This window comes from Vanessa atalanta, chromosome 7 (genome assembly GCF_905147765.1).
Source record: "Vanessa atalanta chromosome 7, ilVanAtal1.2, whole genome shotgun sequence".
NCBI lineage: Eukaryota > Metazoa > Arthropoda > Insecta > Lepidoptera > Nymphalidae > Vanessa > Vanessa atalanta.
In genome coordinates this window covers 5,729,712-5,751,953 of record NC_061877.1, presented here as the reverse complement: position 1 = coordinate 5,751,953, position 22,242 = coordinate 5,729,712, and positions in this window count along the sequence as shown.

Here is a 22,242-nt window from a genome sequence, read left to right as displayed (position 1 = left end):
TAAAGATGCGTTGCGGTTTACTGCAGGCTTTTAAAAATCAATATCAATTAAATATTAATAGACCTTTGAAGACTTTAAGTAGTTTCAGCTAAAAAAATTCAATAACGTAACTTTCAAGGTAACAATATAGATAATTAAATCTCTCAAAACTTTGTATGAAAGGCTGGATGCAATGATTTATTCCTAGTTATGAAAATAATCATTACGAAACTAATTTCCTGTAAGCTAAACTACTTTAAAGTCGAGCCGAAACAGTAAAGTGCCTGGAAAACTTAAACCGTACACGAAGAATATAATATTCATATAACTTATATCGTATAACATCCAGCTTCAATTAGCTCATCACGCTTAAGAATAAATGTATATAACTTCATTTAATTGTTTTAGAGTGCTTAAAAATAATGACATCTGATATGTTTTTTTTATATTGTCCGGGTAGACATGAGGTGGAGTGGAGTCATCCACTCCACCTGATGGTAAGTGGAAGTGGAGTCCAAACGCAAAGACGATTAGTACAGTCAGCATGTTCTTATCGAGTCCATAAAAAATAACAGATTGATTTAAGGCCCTTTAAAAAAATAAAAAGCAGTCAGCGAGTCAGGACAATGTCTTTTAAAATTGCATATAAAATAGTTTCTTTTCGTAGTCACTCATACTTATTGCCCAACTTACTTTTTAAATGATAAAGGTAATTATGATGTAATGTATCACAATATTATTTGCACTTTGTTCGTATCCATAATAGTCTACTTATTTGCAATTGTTTTGTTTATGGTAACAGTAACATTTAAATGCTCTCCTCTCTACAATACCGACAAACAAAATGAAAACAGTGTGGTTACATATACATTTTAATAATCACAGAAACAATCAGTTTGTACCATACAGAAAATCACGCGTCGCTCTTGCTCATGAACTTTTAGCTTTATGCGGGTTGTAATTTTTAAGCAAAGCAGCGATGTATGTGTTTGTGGGCGGTTATTGTACAAGTACATACAAACTACATAGAGCGACTAACAAAATAGGTAAATATCTTTAAAAAATATAAATAGGAGTAATTTTATAACGCTTTTTCTCGTGATAAGTACACTATTATTTCTTTATTGATACTAAAAAAATCACAAGTTATAAAAATATTTATTGTTTTGTACATACTAAATGTTACGAGGCGTTATGTTATTGATAACATTTGGAATATACGAGGAACGCTCTATATTTCTGCTATTAGTATTTATTAACCTTAATTTACATTCCTTAACAGTTTGCTTATGAAATATTTGAATTAAGTGTTAATTGTTGTATCATATTTAAAATGGGTACCAGTGTTGAGAATACGTACTGTTGGATGTGTATGATTATTATTATTAACTACAATAATACATATTGCGAAGTAATATGTTAACATAAAATAAAAAAATATATAAGCAGTTATGTTTATAATTATTTTTTTTAAAAAGGCCTTCGCCTTCTAATTTTTTTTTGTTATACCTTAAGTATACTTAAAGAAGCATTTGAATTATATATTTCATTTCAATGAAGAAATGTTTTAAATTCTCAAAGGTAATATAAAAGAAATCTTTCAATCTCTTGGACGAAGGTAACTTATTTACATTTAAGATAATAATTTATATTCAAGGTACGTTTCAAAAGACTTATAATACTTTTATTATGAATGAAAGGCTTCTAGGATTAAAGTTATTGCTTTTGTTAGCCATATACAAATTTATCGATGCTTTCATTGTATCCAAATAGTTTTATATTTAAACTTTTTTGTTGCTAAATATAATTGGCCAGTATTAAGTGTTCCATAAATTTAAAATCAAAAAACAAAAGCAAGAAAAAGTAAGAACTTGATGAAGAATGTTCAAACCATACACCAAATATTTACTTTAATAATATTCTACTTCTAATAAGGTGATACACTGAAGCGACAGATCGATTTCTAGGTTCGAAGGACCGTGAATTACATCGTTAAATTCGTTAGAGCCGTTTTTTCAGAAAATACTTCACACACATTCAGATAACGAGTTTAATATATAGGATAAGAATGTGTTCGTTCGTATATCTTTAGGAGTTCGGTCCTTGCTTTAAGCCCGAATTCTATTACCGAATTCATTTCTACGAGCTTAGCGCAATAAAAGGAAAATTTAATTACTAGCGTCTCTAGAGTTTCGGTTCAGAAATTGCAAATATTTGGATTACTCCAATGCCGTCATGCATGAGAAGTTAATTTTTGGCTGATTTAATATTTCTTATTATTGTAGGGGATTTTCATATGTATGAGATAAATCATGTTAAGTAAATGGATAATAAGCAATAGTGCCGATTGAATTTAAATATATTTAAAACACCGTATTGTTAGTATCGTGTAAAATCTAATAATGTAATACATAATTTTTATCGAAGGTAATAGTTTTAATTTTAGAATACGTGTTAGAATTAAAGGTTATTAGGCTCTAGACTGTAGTACATAGTAGAGTATCTAGGGTTGCCATCATTTAGGTACATCCTAAGTTTTCTTACAAATAATTATTGTAATGAATATTGAAATATATAAATAATAATAGCTGTCTCATAAAAGACAGGAAACACCTGAACTATAATATCTCGCGGAGGTAGCTGGTCTCCCATGAGAGTAGCCGCCTTGACCGGAATTGGTCATCATTACCATATTAAATGGTCTATGTTAAAATAACAAGGCCTATGATTGATTTTCTGATGATGGTTTTTTCATAAATCACTGAACGTTGGCGTATTTTAACGTTTTGTTTCAATATTTAAAATGTATATATTATATTTTTTAACATTATACTTTTTTCTTGTGTGACGCCACATGTGTAGCAAATTTTTGATATATGTATGTATATTTTAAATGTTAGGATATCTTTAAAATACCTCAATTTGTTACAATATATTGTTAAATTTGAAGCTGGTCACTTTCAAATTCTTTAGGCAGGCATATTGCAAATTGAAGTCCTTTTACAGCGCGGTTAGCAGTTTATACTTATTTCTATGCAAATGAATCTCCCGTGAGAATTGGTCAGTGAGTAGGCTTCATGTTTGCATATTGTATAAAACCGCAAAATCATAAAGCAACTGCAATGCGGCGAAAACATGGTACATTTTAACCACAGCAAGTCGTTGCCTTGTTGCTTTAAAATGATATTAATGAGATGGCATAAAAAATATGTATGAATTTTCATAATCTGACCTAAGGTAGCTAATTTTCATGAAGTCGAGCAATTTAATAACGATTCATTCACAATTTTTTGTGTGTTGTTTGGAATTAACGAGTTCAAGGTTTGGTTTAGTTATTTGTATTTGTGAACTCAAAATGATTAATTACTTTACAAATTTATTAAAGAACAAATATTCAATATATACTATTTTCGACAGTAACGTTATATTCTGATCTAACTAGTATAAAGTATTGAATTACAAAGTTGTCATTATTATGTAAAAATATTTATAAATTAAAATATTTTGTAATGAAAATGAAAAAAATATACGTAAAATATAAATCTGAAAATCCGAATGCTTAATATTTTTCTATGATGACATTACAGTAATGTAAAATGTACCTATGTATGTATCTCAAGCTCTCCGAAATCGTTTAGGCACGTAGCGTAGCCCATCTTGTAGTCTGTTATTTATTCCCTGTACTTACTGTAACTATAATTTAATATATATAAATTTAAAGTACATTTGTTAATACATATTAAAAATACTGACACGTAACACACTGTAAATATTATCTATGTTTAATTATTCTCTATATACATTGTAAAATCGTAAAGAATTATGAATGTTGAAGTTCTGTTATTAAAAATGAAAATCCTTTAATATGTAGAAAGGAAAACGTCCAAAATAAACATTATTATTTCAATAAACCACAGTATAAAATCAAAACCTTATTAATTTAATGGGCTATCAAAGAAATTTAGGCAATAGTATCAGTTGAAAATATAAAGCGCTCGTTAACGGCGAACCTCATTCCCAACTCAGCTAGCGGCCTGAATTCTTATTAATCATTTATTCGACATTCGTACGGTGTTTCAACCAAAGTAGATACATGTTATAGAACAAAAAAAATAATTTTTTGTATAAAAAATATGTAAAATAAAAATGGATGAAAATAATTAAATATGTAATTAAAATAGAATAAAAAACAATTAACATAAAAAACTTAAATATAATAATCATTACAACTCAAAACATATGAAATGTGTTTTTAAAATAAATGGAGCGGCCCGGTCGCCCTTCGTCTACCTTCATACATTTAATAAATAAAAAATACACACTTGTATATAAAGAACCCTTTGTGGTAACAGAGAGGAAATTTAAAATCAATGAGGCAACACAGCCAAGTTACCTTAGCTGTGTTAGCCACAGAAACAGTCTTAAGTGATTGTCTATGATTATTTGATTCGAATTCACATAAAATTCCAAAAACATTTTAAAGGCATTCAATCCAGTGTCTTGCCCAAATTATAAGAGGTTAGAATAAAAAAAAAAACAAAATATAGTTTCAAATAGGCACTTTTAAATCGATTAGGCTACGATCTATTAGGATGTAATTCTATAGAGATGAATCGGCAATCGCAATCTCAATGGTTACTCGTTTTTGTGTCATTCTTAATAATCTACATACATATACATATACAATACAAATTTACATTCTATTATAGCCAATGTTAATCTTGAAACTATTAACAGCCGTAATAGAAATTTACAAAAGAATACCATTAGTATTATTTGCGTGATTCCGGAAACTATCAATTAAACAAGGTTTTGTTTATTTCATACTTTCATGTAACGTTGTTTTTTAATAAACCGAAAAACCGAGTACCTCGGCCACGTCCTTGCACTATAGGTACATGTTATAACTGATTATCATGAATAGGTGCGTTCGACGTTGGACAAAATCTTAGTTAAAAAATATTCGAGGAATAGGATACACTTGGCAAAAGATAGAGAGCCTATCAAATCGCTAATGGCCAACCTTCAAGAGTGAACAAACACTTAAGGAGAAGTATGATATGCTCGCACTTTACTTTTTCTTTATGTACGTCATTCTCATTATACCCCGAAAATATTAGTGATAAGTTTATTTGATCATGTGTAATAATAGCTTTAAGAAGAATAATAAGGGTATATCACGATGTAAAAAATAATTTATCATTTTCAAATATAATTCAATAGTTATTTTGTTCTGGTAGATTGACGATAGATATAATCAATCAACATAGCGACAGACAATATTAACAGCTTTGTGATTGAAGCCATATTTGGTTACGTGCCTGGCGTGTTTTCATTGTTCGAATTATATGGATACCACGAATCTCAATTATATTATGAACATCTGAAAAAAAACATTATTTTTGGTAAGACTTTTTTAGTTACCTGTGGCTTGGTGTAGTTTAAGCTATCCCTATTGGACGTGTCATAGTAAATACAGTCACATGCGAATTAGTGTTACAAGTGATTTATATTTCTCTCAGTGCAAGTGTCTCTGGGCATTTGTTACAACTTACCATGAGGTGGACAATATCCTCAATGTATGTGTGTATCATGTATGTATAACTGAAATTATGTTACTATTGTGTTAGTGTTTCTATTTGGATTTTATTTAGCATTATTTTCAGATTATATTACATTATTTTATATAAGTCTAATATATAAAAATTAATAATGATACGTCGATATTACTACTAAGCTTTGGAGAGACCGTAAAATATATTATGACACATATAAATTAATGTTTCTCTTAATATTTGATTTTAACCAAAAACCGAATACTTAACGTCACTTCAATTTCTCGATACCCTACATCCGTGTTTATTACATTAGTAGAGAATAAATATTAAAACTTTGATTATGTTTAAGTTTTTTATTTAAAAAGCTTGAAACTTTTATTAAACATAAATTATGCACATTAAAACACAGAACGACTTGTCCGAATTTGACAGGCGACTTTTGGTTCGCAGACAGATTCACGCACTGGGCCATATAGTTTTTTTATTATTTTAATATTTATCTACACTATGGTACAATTAAAATGTTTCAATAATTAATAATATTTTTTTAAATTAAAAAAGAAACTGTATGTTAAATAAGTCCAACTAATCTTCATCAAAAACAGGTAATCTTCCACTTCACAACTTCAGATTTTACACTAAAAGTAAACTAAAATACTAAAACACTGGCTAGAAAATCATACACGCTAAGGAAATAATGTGATGTGGAAACTGGTAAAGAGGGTTAAAATAGTGACTACAAAAGATATTCTGGATGGAGAAAAGATACACCAAAGGCACGGACAACCCCTGTAAAGATATGACTATTCGAGAGAAAAAGCCTAGTAAAAAATAGATGTCTAGTAGATACTAGTCTAGTTCATATATACACAACATTTTTTATTATATCTATGGTATAAAAAAATATATGGTACCATTCGGATATATGTTCCTATAAAATCGGTGAATGTAAAAAAATAAATATTCGTGATGAATATTAAATCTCCTCCTTTTTTGAGTTCAGTTCATAAAACGAATACAATTTGTTTTGAAGTAACAACGGTATATGTTAATCTACCGACCAAAAGCAATTCTTTGTATTCCGGTTTGAATTGTTATCATAGGCACAAAGGGTATGTTAATTTAGATATTATCATAGTTGGCAGCGCATTGCTGATGGATTGGGCAGAACGCTAACCTTCAAATCGGCCATTAATTTGTCAGACTATACCAAAGGCAAACACATGTTATTGTTAATATTTAATCAATATGTAAATGGCATAGACAAAACAGCTTAGTATCATCTTTCCTCTGTTTCTACATTGATTTTATTTTTCGCTTGGTGGATTTCATAGGTTTTAGGGTTATCAATTAAAAATATAATATAATTTAGAAAAAAAAACCCGAATCATGCAAGTCCTATAAATATTCCACATATTAATAATAATGATTATGGTTGATTGTCGGCCATTGGCTGAACATTATTTTATATATTAATAGCGTAAGCGGATTTTGGTCCCAGCGATTATAGGACGATAGCTGCATAGAAAAATCGATTAAGGTCTCATTTTGAAGACCTCCAATCGTAGATGTGCAGAAAATTAAAGAGGATTAATAATTGCAATTTTTTAAATTGTTATAATTTAACGAAGAATTTGAAGTTACTGGCCGGTTACTGAACAAATGACAATACTATTTGACATTATAAATTTCATTTAAATAAGGTTTCATCATTTTAGCGCCAAATGGGGTTTAGTGACTTGCAGTTTAGAATGAAATTAAAAATATAACAAATTATACCATATCGACATAGCTAAAAAAATATTTAGAAAAAACGCGAATTTTCGCGGGTGACCCACTAGTATATTCATAATTTGTCAAGGCTGGTAAAAGATCATCCTTTATTATTTTAGGGTGTAAAATAACACAGATGTCAAACTTTCCGGTTTGTATTTTAAATTTAAACGTATTTTAACGTATGAGTCTACAAACACTTAGTCATAAAAGTAGGATAAAATTTATATTAAATTTATATCATAGGCGAATGAAATATCGCTCACGATGTAATGAAAACATTTAATTCTATTAATGATGTTTCATGATAACATCCAAATTAATTAATTTTACGTTAAAAAGGTCGTTTTGTGAAATATGTTATGGAGCTACTTCCATGCTAACGACTTAAATTAAAATGATCCCTTCATAAATCTATAACAATTATTTCCATTATTATATTTAATAGTTTATATTTAATTTACATGTAAACGTAGGTTAAGGTTTTCATTGTAGTAGTTTAGATTCTTAATGGCTATAGGGGCAAACAAGTTTTTGTCAATAATAAAAGTCTGTAAATCTCTGCTGATTGAATACTTTTTCCTTGTGAAATTTTTAATTATTTTATGGACCAAAAACTTCTATATGGGTATAGAATGTTATTTTTATATTTTCTAATAGATGTTTAATCAATTATTATATATTTAACCTTTATGATTTCTTAATCAGGTGCAATGTGGCGCGTGATAGCAACGGCCGTGAGGCGATGATCGGCCACATGGGCCGGCCGCGCGCTCACCATGCGCCAGCAGTCGACCGATGTAAGTACATAACTAACAATCAAAAATATTACCTCTTCAAAAATATTTCATACTCCAAGAGGCTCTGTCTCTTTGCTCTAGTATATACGTATCCTACTTTATATAATAAAAGAGAAAAATCAGAAAATATGACGTCTATCAAAAAAATCTAATAAAGATCGAAACTGTGTGAGAAGTCAAATAGTGAAATTGCTTTTCTCAAATATCTGATAATAAAATCCACTGTGTGATACATAAACTATATTTAAATAGGTATGCCTTCTGGGAGATAGATACTTATTCAAAATAACAGTCGAAATGGTATTACGAAAATGGCATATAATTTCTTATAAGTCAAGTGTGTGCCTTAAATTAAAATATAGTAGATCTTTTTATTCACACATTTACTGTCATGGTCCTATAAGAAAGCAATCTGATATGAGCGGAGATTAGGCATAGGACTAACGGATTTACTTGCTTTCCGAGAAATGGGATTCTATTGCTGCCAACTTCCTAATTCTCGACAAAACAACTGTAATTGACCCGACCCTGGATTAGAATCCAGAACCTCGAGATCTGCATCTAAGGCTAGCTAATAAATTTTGACAGCGAATTAATGTAATCTATCTTAGATATAATGTAATCCAGCAAATACAGGATTACAACGTATGACGTCGTCATCATGACATACAAAAACTTTAAATTCGTTAAAACAATATTTTTTAACAAAGTATAGGTTTTTGCCTATTTCTTATAATTAATAGCTAGGATATTTTATTTTAAAAATGGTCTGTTTGAAAAAAAAAAATGTTTTAACTTATCAGAAAAGTTATAAAAAGTAATATACGAATAAACTTATGCGAAGCTTAGCTCTTATAGTATATACTGGATACTGTTTCCAAACCTAGATTACTCGCTTGATCTAAAAATCTGATACAGTGATAGAGGGTTCAAACCACTTGCACGCATATTTAATTCAATATTCCATCCCAGTCACAAATCACAAGCTTTTCAAAATAATGCTCGTCTTTTAAAATTGGATAACGTTTATTTTACTGTATTTTATATGGTATTGATATACAGAGTAGTACAGGGCAACTTGTAGCTAGATGGGTGAGATATTCGTAACTTGTCAGGCAAGAATTGGAAGAGGAGAGCTAAAGATCGAGCTCAGTGGCATACCATGGGAGAGGCCTATGTCCAGCCGTGGACCGACCAAAAAATTATGATGAATATTATGATTTTATCTCAGTACCAAAATCAATTGGGCTCGTGGCCCTCGTGGTAGTACATCTCGAATCCGATGAAACTTAAGCATCATCATATATAGTTAAGTTGTCCCCGTATGAGCTGTGCAAGAGCTCCGTTTTCAGGTAGTTTTAAACATACATTACTACAAAGTTCTGAAATAACCTGTCAGCGCCTAGCGTAATATCGATTAATAATTTTAAAATAAAATATGTATATAATGTTACTTCTTAGCTTCCAATCTAAATCCATTTACAATTTTATTGTATATTATTAGTAGCGGATAAAATAAGTGTGTACCTACCAATCAGTTTCGGGCAAATTGCTAAGTGTGGAGGTTTTAAGGGAAGCTTTTAATGGGAGGCTTATTATTATTCCTTTATTTATATTTTAACTAATTTTTTTCACATTAATTGGTGTTGCCAATCCTTGTAAACCTTATAGACAGCTAGACAGCTATAGCGTCAAGTTCCATATCAATCAAGTTTATCTGACATTATGTCAATTTGTTTTCGAATATTGCATAACTTTGCCTAGAAGACTATTTTAAAACTAGTAGATAGCACAAAGACCTACATTCAAAGAAACACATTATCTTTGTAATTGTTCCCATTACACCGACTCTATCATGTGGAATTTGCGATGTGCCAATTGTGTTGCCTGCATACTATGTTGAAATCATATTATATTCTTAATTTTGACAAAAATAAAAACAAGCTGGGATAGCTCGTTGTACTGCCAGACTAACCTTCAAATCAGTAACCTAATGAATATTTCTGCTTCTTAGATCTGAAGTTATACAACAACATTAATTAGAATGTAGTTATCTCGTCTATCATTTCAATAATGTATAGTGTAGATGTAAATGAATATATTAATAAATTAATAATTAAACGCAAAATGAGTTTTACAATATATATTTTTACAGAAAGGTTATGTACTCCACCTCACACATACGCAGTCTTAGTATTTTAGATTTTAAAATATATAAAAAAATAAAAATCTTCCCTCAATGACAGAGATTTACCAGGCTGCTAATGGTAAGGTTAGGAAACAATAAATAGGAACCCCGTTTAAGAAACCATCTTATAAGTGTCGTCTCAAGCTACACTGCCTTTTGTAAAGGGAAAAATAATTAATTAGCACATATTTTTATAAATATTGGTTGGTTTTTATCCGGTTCGGCTCCTTTTTTAGAATAGATATCTCCTGTGTTCTCGAAAACAGAGCTGAAACACTTGGCAAAATATTTAGCGTCTGCGAAAATGAATTTCTTTAAAGGCCTTTATTTTACTGTTTATGTAATTGTAAAAAGCTTTGCTATTTTTATATAGTCACCCCTCAACGGAGTCTAAAAAGTTCGTGGAACAAGCATCCATCAAGCGCTCGCACCTAAGTAGATCAAAAGTATCATAGTCGAGTTATTTTTAATGGTATTTATATTCTTATTTAGTATATTTAGTTTTTTCTTTAAGTACAGTTTTAAAACGTTATTAAAGAAAAATAGATATTAATCTTTTTTGTCAATAATTTTATCTATAATTGTATTTAACACATTATAAAAATCTGAACATTAACGTCAACGTCAAAGGTAATCCAGTTTGTTTACATTATCAATATCTTTTTACTATTATGCTGGTCGAATTTATAAAAAGTTATATTTGTGTGAGCTGTTGTGTTCTAATGTTGGTGGAATGTTAAATTTTAATTGAATAAAATTTTACCAAAAAAACATATTTTTTTAATGTTTAATTTAAAGTAAAACTTGACAATATTAATGTATGACTTCAGAGCCTGTTAAAACTAATTTCGTATAGTAAGATAATAAAAAGCGTGGCAACTAAGGTTTGGGTTCTGGGACATATCGCGTCTCGAAGTCCTGGAACGTTTGTCATATCTGACAGTCTATTGAACCGTGACTTTTGTCGAGATTTAAGAGTAACCTCATGTTTGTTCAAGTGGTATTTTAATTAGAAAATGTCATAATAAGTTTTATTCTATCACTGATACTTATAAAATTGTGAACTGTGGGTTCGCCGTTCCTGATACCGAATTGGCCTCACCGCTATGATCTTGGCTTTCTTCACAGAAGGTCCTTGTTGATTTAATCTGCACAAGTAGTTTTTCCGTTATAACCATTAATTATTATGACATGTTCAACAATTATTTCAGACAATATCAAGTTTAATGAAAAATATTTTCGAAATGTTTCGGAAAAAATAGAAAAATTTCAAAGCACCAACCACTATCCGTTATTGCTGAAACTTAATAAAGCTAAAAAAAGTTTCAAATGGCAAGCTTGTACTCGAAAGTAGGACACTGTAGTTAAGCACAACACCACATAATCAATTTTACTCCAGTATATTATATATTTATATACAACAAATCCTTTGAATATTAATTCTAAGGATGAGGTAATTTAATAAAAGTTAAAAATAAAAGAGAAGAAAACATTAGATAAGAATAGTTGTCCATATGTTAATTAAAAGAAAACCAACTTTAAACTTTTAATGATTATAAGACATAATTGCTTTGAAATTTTTTCTTTTTTTAATTTTATTAATTCTGACTATCTTATAAAACATCTATACTACAATATCAATCTTAATGATAATATTTTTTATAATTCATTTGCTTATTTTATTTTGCTTTCCAATAAATCATTAATTTGCTTAAAACATGTAGCACAAAGGCGTTGAACGTATTGTGAAACGCCAATGTGAAGGTGATAATAAAATTTTGATTTATACAAATCATAACCAATGTCAAATTGACATCAAAATTAAAGTAAGATAATAAAATCATGTCAGACCAAAAACAATTAAATTAAATCATAGTTAGTATGGATTATATGTACAATCGACTAAAAAGTCATTACTTTTGTAATATCATATGAGAATATTTTACGTTTTCTGGGATCCTGATATTTGTTGTTCTTCTGGAGTAGTCAATTTAATACGTTTTGTCTTCGTACTATTTAACAATAAATTATTAAGATTAAACCTATGTACTATTTCAGAGCGAGTATTGTTTGGTCATTTATATAAACGAGGAAGAGAAATGGACCAAGAGTAGATAATTGTGATTGCAGTCCCAGCTTAACTTATTGTGTAGCAACTTGTTAGTGTTAAAATGTACAAACATTTGATTAAGTAATAATTTTTCAGAGATCTTGCTAAGAGTTGGTAGTATAGAGTTGAGCCAATAATTATTGGCGTCTGAAGTACAACTTGATAAATACGAGTATATTGAGATTACTATATTTCATGAGGTCAGGAAACACGCCGAATTAAAATAAGAATTGAAATTTTTTAAATTATTTAGTTTTAAGTGTTTTAATAATAATTGGTGTAGAAATTCTGGATTACAATTCTTAAAAATAGTGTCCATAGTGTTTGTAACGCAGCTACGCCACTATATCTAAACAAAAGAAGAATCGAGTCGACTGTCATACTCTAACGGCCGCTTGACTTGAAATTTTATACGTAAACCCGGGGAGTATTTTGTTTTAAAGTTTTATATAGTCATTTTTATACGTTATAAACCTGATTCGAGCAAGGCTTACATGTTGTGGACAACATCTGTCTTCCCCTTTGGCGTGATTACTGTCTCACTTTGCTCGACAATTAGCTGGGAGCAAAGTTGAAGATTTTAACATAGTCCTCAGATAGTTCTTCACAATATCTGTGCTGTGCATAGGATTCAGCTTATTTTGTAAGCTGTAATCCTTGTGTTCAGTATACACTAAGCCTATAATATTGTTTGAATCAGTTGACAAGCAAATAAGCAAATAATTTAATACATACATATTTATTAAAAGAAAATAAGAAATAATTAAAAACATTATATGTGACTCACATTGTATACATTTAGTAACTGATATAAAATAATATAAAAGATCACATAAAATTCCCTTACTTTGTCCAAATTAATTGCCTTATTACCTTAACTGATAATATATAATTAATTACTTTTTATTATATCATATAATTTTAAAGTAATCATATATTCAAATAATAATATTATATTATCTTTTTAATTATCTAAATACATATTTGAATAATTTACAGTTAAACATAATGGAGTATACTATTATGACCCGGAAAACATCAATAAAAGAAATGGAAGTCAAATTCCAATTGACCCTTAAGGAATTACAATCCTCCAAAGAGTTAAACAGACAACTTCTTCAAGAGCGTGAGGACAGTGAAGAAGAGATTAAAAAAATTGTGAAAAAAAACACTGAACTCAAAAGTGAGCTAGCTAAGTTGAATGAACATTGTTTAGATGTTGTTAGCCAGCGGGACAATCTTCTTGAGATTGTGACCTCATTTAAAGAGTGTAGCAATGAACATGAAAGAGCTTTGAGTCGCATTTCAGAACTGGAAGTAAGTCTTACTAATGCCCGAAAATTAGAAATAGAACTAGAACAAATTAAAACAATCCAGAAATGTGATGCGACTGAAAGGTTGTATCATGAGTTAGTTACACATGCCTCTGACTCCAATACCACCTTGCAGGAGTCTGAAGCTAATCATACCTATATGAATTCACATAAAAAGATAAAAAAATACATAAAATTAAATAAATTCATTAAAAAAACAAAAAAAATAATTAGTAATACTTATAAATATCAATATGTATACAAAATGAGAAAAGACCGGTCACATTTAATTAATAAAGTAAAATCATGTAATAATAAGTTGCAAAATAATAAATTGATATATGACAATAACATTGAACATCTGCAACTAGAAATTTCTAGCCTCCAGAGATCTTTAGAATTTGTGAATAAAAAATATGACTTGGCTCAAAAACAGATAGAGGAACATATACATGCAGCCAACAATCTTCTTGAGCTATGCACCTCTAACTTGGAAAAATTTGAATCATTATCAAAGGAATCCATGTGTAACTGTTTGCATACTCAAGAAGATGAGTTGGCCTCTGCTAACACTAATATTAACACAGTGTCCCAACCTCTCAAGTTGAGTCAATGTTCACCAGGGTTCCACAACCACAATAAACTGGGGTTAGAAATAAATATAAATAAAAATGTTAAAAATGTTATAGTAGTATCTGACAAGTTAGGTCAGGGCTTTGGCTCAATACTAAAAAATGAGATAAAAAATGTAGTCAATACATGCTCACCCGGGGCAACCTATCAGTACCAAATAAATAAGATAAGTTCTATGCATCTGGATTCCAATAATATAGTTGTATTAATGCATGGAGACAGCTTGTCTCTGAACAAAAATAATCTAATTAAGGATATAAAATTATTATGTGAAATTCAAAATCAAAAGAAATGCAAATTTATAATTAGTACATTTCCATATTCACATACCTTGACAGATGCACAGAATTTACATATTTATGACTTAAATGTATCTTTATACAATTTGACCCGACATTGTAGCAATGATTTTATGTTATTTGACATTAATAAATTCATATATAGATTTAAGTTGACAGAGGGTACTATGTACCTACCAATAAAATCGAGAAGACAAATTGGTAACATAATAGCTTACAATATCAATAATTATTTTATGCCTAATGTTACCAAGGATCATATGCATAATAAAAATAACAATTTAATTTATATTAACACTGATAAAAGTAATTTAAATTGAATTTTAAGACAAAAGAGATAGTCTCTGGCTCAAGTATTATTAATACTAATATTAATTTACCTAATAGTAATTTAACCTTGGATAAATTCCTAAATCTTAAAATTAGAAATAATCAAAACAATAATAATAGTAAACTTGTAAACCTGGTGCACCAAAACATTCAAGGAATGACAGGAAAAGATTTAGAAATTGAGTTATTCATAAACAGTAATGCCATTGATATTTTATGTATAACAGAACATTGGCTTGTAAATTATCAGTTTATGTTTAACTTTAGTGGTCACCAGATGGCTAGTATGTTCAATAGAAAAAAAGCTATACGTGGTGGTTCATTAATACTTATTAACAAAAATCTAAAATTTAAAGAACGTAAGGATGTTGTGAGCCTTTCTATTGAGCAGACTATTGAAATAGCCTGTGCAGAGCTTGAGCATGTCATTGTTGTATGCGTATACAGACCTCCTAGCGGGTTATATGAAGCATTTGAGAAAATATTGGAAAGTGCATTATTGAAATTATCTGGATCAAGTAAATATATTTTTATTTGTGGTGACTTCAACATAAATTTATTAGAAAACTGTAGCACAAGTATTAGATTCAGATCATTATTATATTCATATAACCTCATTAACTTATTCTTAGAGCCAACTAGAATCACTGAATCCACTGGAACATGTATTGACAACATATTTACCAACTGTGTACCTAATCATAAATGTATTATAAATATGTTAAGTTCTGATCATTGTGGACAGTTGGCTTCATTTAATTCGCAAATAAATAATAATGCTAAGGATTTAAAACAGACATTTGTTCCAATCAATTTGTATCGAATTGAGAAGTTCAGAAGTAATATCATGGCAAAGCTCTCATATTTACAATTAAATGATAATTCTAATGAGCTTTATAACAATTTTTTTAAATTAATTAAAACAGAATTTAATGCCATATTTACTTCCAAGACAGTCTATTCTAGGAATTTTCTTAAATTTAATGATTGGGCGACTGTCGGAATTCACAAGAGTAGGCAGAGGTTGTATGAACTTTATAGTGAAAGATCATACAACCGGTCTTTTTCATTTATCAGTTATGTTAGTGCCTACTCTAAACTATTCAAACGTGTATGTCATACAGCTAAATCATTGCATATAAAAAAAAAAATTATTGAGGCACCTGATAAAATTAAAATGACATGGAAAATTATTAATTGTGAAACTGGAAGAGTCAAAAATAACATCTCCGACTTTAGCTTATCTATTGACAACAATTTATTTTCCTCAGATCGGGATGTTGCAACTGTTTTTGAAAATTTTTTTGCTGACATTCCATTTTCGACAACTAACTCATTAAATTCCTCTCCTACCGTTGCTGAATCATTATTAAAAAACCATGTGGAAGAATGTAATATTAGCTTTAAATTTAATACAGTAAGTGTAAGTGATGTAATAAGTTCCTTCAGATCACTAGATATTAAGAAAACGGCCGATCTGTGGGGGATCTCTGTCAAGGTAGTCAATTCAATAATTGATGTAATCGCACCCTACCTTGTCACTATATTTAATAAATGTGTCCTTAGTGGCGTGTTTCCTGACCTCATGAAACATAGTAGAGTATTACCAATATTTAAATCAGGTAGTACATCAGACCCCAACAACTATAGGCCCATCTCTGTACTACCAACTCTTAGCAAGATCTTTGAAAAGTTATTACTAAATCAAATGCTAGTACATTTTAACAATAACAAGTTGCTACACAAGAAACAATTTGGATTTACAAGGGGTCGCTCGACAACTGACGCTGGTGTTGAGCTCGTTAAAAATATTTACAGGGCCTGGGAGGAGTCACAGGATGCCTTAGGGATATTTTGTGATTTATCTAAGGCCTTTGATTGTGTGCAACACGAAACTTTGGTCAGGAAGCTACGTCATTATGGAATTAGGGACACTGCACTCAGTCTTCTGATTTCGTATCTGAGCAATCGCATTCAGAGGGTTGATGTAAATGGAAAGAGATCTCCCGGGTCTCCAGTTACTGTGGGGGTCCCTCAAGGATCAATTCTTGGACCATTTCTCTTCCTTGTTTATATAAATGACCTGCCACATCTCCTAGGTGATAAACTCGAGATAGTATTGTTTGCTGATGATACTTCGTTAATTTTTAAAATAAAAAGACGTCTTTCAATATATGACGATGTGAACAATACTCTCTCTGAAATAGTAAATTGGTTTAGTGTTAATAATTTAATGTTAAATAGTAAAAAGACTAAATGTATTAAATTCACTACTCCCAATGTAAGATGTGTCAAAACGAGTGTACGTTTAAACGGGGAAGCATTAGATGTTTTAGAATCAACAGAGTTCCTTGGTATGACAATAGACTCTAAGCTCCAATGGGGCCCCCATATAAATAAATTGGCGAATAGACTTAGCTCTGCAGCCTATGCGGTAAAAAAAATTAGACTTTTGACTGATGTGGATACGGCACGCCTTGTGTACTTCAGTTATTTCCATAGTATAATGTCGTATGGCATCCTACTCTGGGGTAATGCAGCTGACATTAATACTATTTTTGTACTGCAGAAGAGGGCTATTCGTGCAATTTATAACCTGGTCCCAAAAGATTCGTTAAGAGGTAAATTTAAAGAAATTAAAATAATGACTGTCGCTTCTCAATTTGTTTTTGATAATGTTATGTATGTACGCAAAAACATAAATGATTTTCCCAGAAATTGTGACGTACATTCTATTAACACTAGGAACAAGAATAAACTTGTTACTCCAAGTACCCGATTACACAGGGTTAGTAACTCTTTTTTGGGGCAATGTATACGTTTTTACAACAGGATCCCAGAAAACGTTCAAAATTATTCAATTATAAAATTCAAAAGAGTCGTTAAAGAGCGTTTGTGTGCTAAAGGATATTACAACACTAATGACTTTTTAGTTGACTGCACACCTTGGGAATGAAATGATCGCCTCCAGGCTGTTTCAAACAACTAATATATACTTATCATTGTACCTACATGGAAAATGGTTAAAAAAAATGAAAAAAAATATATCCCGCTGAGTTTCTTTCGCCGGTTCTTCTCAGGTCCGAGGTGCTAAATTCCGAACCGGTGGTAGATTTTTGACAATCAATAAGCAAGTGCAAACACTTCTATATTGAATAAAGATTTTTGACTTTGACTTTGACTTTGAAATACAATTATATATATATAAATAGTTACAAGATAAGTTATAATCTCATCAACTGTTGACTACTTAAACAGAGACCCCACAGATCGGCCTTTTTCTAAATATCTAATGATTTAAAAGGACTTAATATATATTTTAAATTCAAAGTATTACATTTAAACCTGACATTAGGTTCAAAAACAAGTATTTTAGTAGTATGTGCAATATCTCGATCAAGGAGAAATTAGCTTACAATCAATTGATCGTTTGGAGTTGGAGATTTTATTTTTGTAACTACATAGTATCGCAATTAATAATTTTCCGTGTCATTTTAATTTTATCTAGGGCGTCTATATTATTTTTGCTTATGTGTAACGACTTGGCTCTGGAAAACACTCGTTTGAATAGTTTTGAGAAGGCACTAACATATTTAATGAATGAGAAAGACTGTTGTATGATCTATCATTATAAAGTTAAGCATTATAAGCTATAACAGTGTAAACATTTGCTTACTCTTGTGAATTCCAAGAGTCTCATAATCATGAAATCTGAGAAAACTCCTCGATATCCTAGAAATTCACATGACATTAAATTAATTTGTAAAGAATAATTCAATACATTGGAATTTAATTTAAAAATAATTAATATGAGAGCTTTGTAATAATATTACTTCTGAACTCCTTCCTTCGATGCATATAAATTACAACTTATGATTTTTAAATTCTTCTTCACTTGGTATACATTTAATTGGTACATATCCAGACGTGTTTGCTTAAAGCCTCATCATGGGTCTAGGTTGACCTCTTTCCCTGCTGTATGATAGAGCTGCGATATGGGTTAAGACATATTATTAAGCTATGTCGGTACTCTAGTAATGATATCGTAAAGTAACTTTATAATAATAGGCTCAAATAGGTTGAACAAATTCAACATCATGTCCATTTTATATGTTTGTTTCATAAAGTCAAGTAAAGCCCACTCGGGTTTAGACATACGTTTTACTTTGACCTAATAAAACTTGTGCGATAAAATGTTAGTTGTGCTGTATTCGAATGATTTTCGTAAAACGGATTGTAACAAAATGTAAATGGTCAATATATAAAACTTTATTTCAATTTACTGTTTCTTTTTTATGTATTTTTTCATAAGTACATACATATGTTTTTTAGGGTCCCGTATATCTAAATAAAAAAGGAACCGTTATGAGATCACTACGTTGTCGCGCAATCATGAAATTTGAGAAAACGTTGTCTGCCTATCAGTCTGTCTATTAATAGCCTTTTTTTCAGGAACGCGTCTCTACGCGTATACTATAAAGTTGAAAATAATACCAAACACTGAGGTCTGCGGTGCCTTAGCGCTATGAACAAAACTTAACTCAATTGAAATATGTGGTTGTTTATGTCCTATTTTCCATACATTCGCAAAGGGAATCAACACTAAGAATCATGAAATTTAGCACGAAATATTATCAAGTATAGAAAAATTCGAAAACCGGTAAATCTTTTAATATGTTATGGTGGTACGGAACCCTCAGTGTGCGAATCCGACTCGACCGGTTTCCCTTTGTCATTTTGATATAATTATATAAATTTAACGCATGAACAAGGCGAATTTATTATTAATGTTACAGGCTATACTTACACGGCTTCTATTTGGCATGACTACATTACGAATGGGGAAAGAAAAACAAGTGATACCAATCGATACGACCGTTGCCTGTACGATAGTCATCCTGACAATTGATTACTAACTTTGAAAACATTTGCTCGAGCGATTCAGTTGTTTTGCGAATGAACTGACTGTTAAAACAAGATTGGTTTTATTTTGCTACTAGTGCTAGGTAATTTAAAAAAATACAATTATGAAAATGATAATCTTAAATAACTTTAACAAAAATAAGTGTCACAGTATCCAGATGATGTAAGGATTATAATACCATTCATCAAAATATGATCAGGATATTAAAGGGAATTTTAGAATAAAATATTTTAGTTCCTTGGTGGTAGGGCTTTGTGCAAATCCGTCTGGATAGGTACCACCGACTCAACAGATACTCTACCGCCAAACAGCAGTACTCAGTATTGTTGTGTTCCGGTTTGAAGGGTGAGTGAGGCAGTATAACTATAGGCACAAGGGACGTAACATCATGGTTGCCAAGGTTGGGGGCACATTGGTGATGTAAGGAATGGTTAATATTTCTTACAACGCCATTGTATATGGGCGGTGGTGACCACTTATCGTCAGGTTGTTAATATGCACGTCCGCGCTTCTGAATCATAAAAAAAACTCACATACATACATGTATATACGAACCCAAAAAATATTACTCTCAATATGAATCCTGAATTGATCTACAATTGACAGTATTTTTCGGTGTAAAAATAAAAATACAACTAAACATAATATTTATTCCATTACGTGTTTATGGATAGACTCGTACAACTCTATCGGGGAATCATGCGTTAGTCAATTTAGTACCGGTGATACTATCGATTGATTGCATTTACAAAACTTTGTATAGGGAAATGAAACCTAAAGTCGTTCTACTCTGAGTTAAACCAGTGGGTTTAAAGGAAGTTGGCAAGGGTTATTTAAGTATTAAGTTATAAAAACTAATGCATTTATCAAATATGTATCTACGCCATGACAGAGAGCGTATTAAAAAATTGTAAGGTAGAATTTGATAAGCGCTGTGTTGAAGAGATAATATGTATACAGCCCATTTATTTTCTAATATGGAGCCTAACAGCTACATATATTTTTTTTTATAGATATATATATTGTCCAATTTATATATACATATTGGACAACATCACATACATACAAATCAGAGGTAACGCCGTTAACACTCAGACCCAAGACAACATAGAAAAACTAATAAAAGTAGCGAACCTATGAAAACCGGTGTACACACTACTCGACCACGGAGTTCGTCAAAAATATTTGGCTAATTATGAGTACATTATGCAATTACTCAAAATAAATTCAAGTTTGTCGGGTAAATGTAGTTTTTGATCAGATAATATGTCAAGATAACGAAGAATGGCTACTTCTTTGACTTTTATATGTTTAATATGTTACGATTTTAAAATTAGTACGTGATTTCTTCTTAATTCTGTGTGATAATACTTTTTCAATTTCGTTTTGCATTGATTTAAAAAAATATATTTGATAAAACTTGTGATAATACCACTGAATAGGATATCTATATCTATGTCTCCCAGCAGCAGCTCAACATTGAAATTAAAATATTCAGATCCGTCGTTGATAAAATGAGGTGATTACACAGAGTTATTAATTATTTGATGAAACAATGTAACATGTATTTCGATTCTATGTTAGAAATACTTAGACTTTATAGATGTTTTAATCATTTTTGAAATGAAATGCTTGGCAGGGCATTTTAGTAAAAAATATTATTTTACAGTAACAGTAATTGTTAAAAACAAAAATAATACAGTTTTTTATCGTTAGTTTTTATGTATATAATGATCTTTATTATAAGCTTACTCTAAGAATTATATCATAGTAAAAAATCTAATTTTTTCCCGGTATATGAATAGCCTACTATATTTTGAACAGAATGGCGATAATTTTATACATTTTATGTATAAATAAATACATTTATGTATTTCCCATATTAACTACGTGTTGGTACAAATTTATAAAGCTATTATAAATGTGCAATCGGTTTCAATATAAAATTGTAGTGTGTACACATAAACAAAGTATTCTTTAGCGCGTAAATGTATCCGCATTATTTCTAAGGCCAGGCTCTTATAACATGAGTTTTTATTTAATAATAAATTATTAATTGATTTTCAAAATAATGATTCAATATATGTACACGTTATTAAAATATATAAGATTTTAAATATAGATTACGATCCGTTTTACGTTGCAGACGGTCGACAAAGCGGTATGCACGGAGGAGTCGGGCGCGGCGCGGCTGGAGGCCGTGCTGGTGGCTCTGGTGGAGCGGAAGGCGCGCGCCCTGCACGCGGAACAGGCCCGGCGCCACGCACGAACACACCCTCTACTCTTGCTACTGCGCAACCATGTGTCCGACGGTATGTGTATATTTATAGAAAAA